The sequence below is a fragment of the Cynocephalus volans genome, chromosome X (genome assembly GCF_027409185.1).
Source record: "Cynocephalus volans isolate mCynVol1 chromosome X, mCynVol1.pri, whole genome shotgun sequence".
NCBI classification, from domain to species: domain Eukaryota; kingdom Metazoa; phylum Chordata; class Mammalia; order Dermoptera; family Cynocephalidae; genus Cynocephalus; species Cynocephalus volans.
Genome location: NC_084478.1, coordinates 125,838,759 through 125,840,118, shown reverse-complemented (window position 1 = coordinate 125,840,118; position 1,360 = coordinate 125,838,759).

The following is a 1,360-nucleotide window of genomic DNA, read 5'->3' as shown; positions in this document are numbered from 1 at the left end:
CGAGAGGGCTCTGGAAGGAAGAAGACAGTGGAGGTGAGCTCTGGATCCCTGCCCTTTCCCCTCCCCCGTTCTTCCTAGCACCTCCCTGTCCTCTCCCTTCTCCATCTTTCCTCCCTCCCTCCTTCCCTTTCAGCTGCAGCCAGAGCACACTCCCTGCTGTCCAGTTGGTCCCTGAAGCACCGTGGAGCCCTTCCTCACAGGGGTCATCGCACAAAACTGAATGAGTAGTGCTCATTCACTTATTCAGAAGATATCTAACAAGTGCCTACCCTGTGTCGGGCAAGGCACCCGCTCCTGGGAATACGAGAGATTACAGGGACCGCATCTCTGCTCCCAGGGAGGGACCTGACAGTCCTCTGGCAGAGGAGCTCCCCAGGACAGTTCTGCTGGTACAAACACAATGCCAGAGCCCCATCTCTGTAAGTGGAATTTCGTGGTTCTGGGCTGGACCCAGGAATCTACATTTTCTAAGGAGCCGTCAGCGTGGCGCTGCAGCAGCTGAGCCCTAGACCAGCCGCTGGGGCTCCTGAGGCTGTGCCCATAACCACAGCCTCAGAGTGTTTGTTGTGTGACTGTTCCCTGTGATGTCCACTGTCCTGCCTGCCTTGGAGGGTTTAGAGAGCAGAGAGTCTTGGGGCAGGTGTTAGTTATACACACTTGTCAGTGGTGGACATTTTCAGACTCTGAGCACAGGCTTTTGGGAAGATCGTTCTAACCTGTCAGAACCTCGTGATGTGCTCACAGCTGCACCCTAGAGAATGGAGGTGACAACAGGGCTGTCTTCTTCCCCTCATCCTCTGCAGACTCCAGCATGCCCAGGGATGCTCCTTACATCCAGGCATGGGTGTCACTGACGTGTCCATAACTCAGGTGGACCTGGCTTTAGCTCTCGCAGAGTGATCCTGCAGTTTGCCTCTTCAGGCTGTGTGATAAAGCCTTCTTTTTCCTGCCCTGGATCGTAAGTAGGAGGAGATAGCATATGGCATTGTCCCCATAAGTTGAGGATGGCTGACTGCAGATGCCGGGGCAGAGGGGAGAGCCAGGCCTCTCGGTGATGGGAAGCCAGGTCACTGGACAGCCACTCCCCTGTGCACCTGCCTCCTCCCTCTGCTCCATCCTCCATGGGCACAAGGCCCAGCATGGCAGTAGCCTGAGCCCCACCAATGCATTAGATTGCCTTGTCCAGCTCTCAGCTCTGTCTCGATTCCAAGCTCAGGGGACACATAATTTGGTTAACCTGGTTTGGGATCAGTGCTCATTTCAGGTTCAGCTGACTGAGGCCAGGAGATGGGCTCATATCGTACTGTTCCAGTTCAGAGATCAGGCTGGTTCTCTAAGAGGGGCCAAGGGTTTGGCAGAA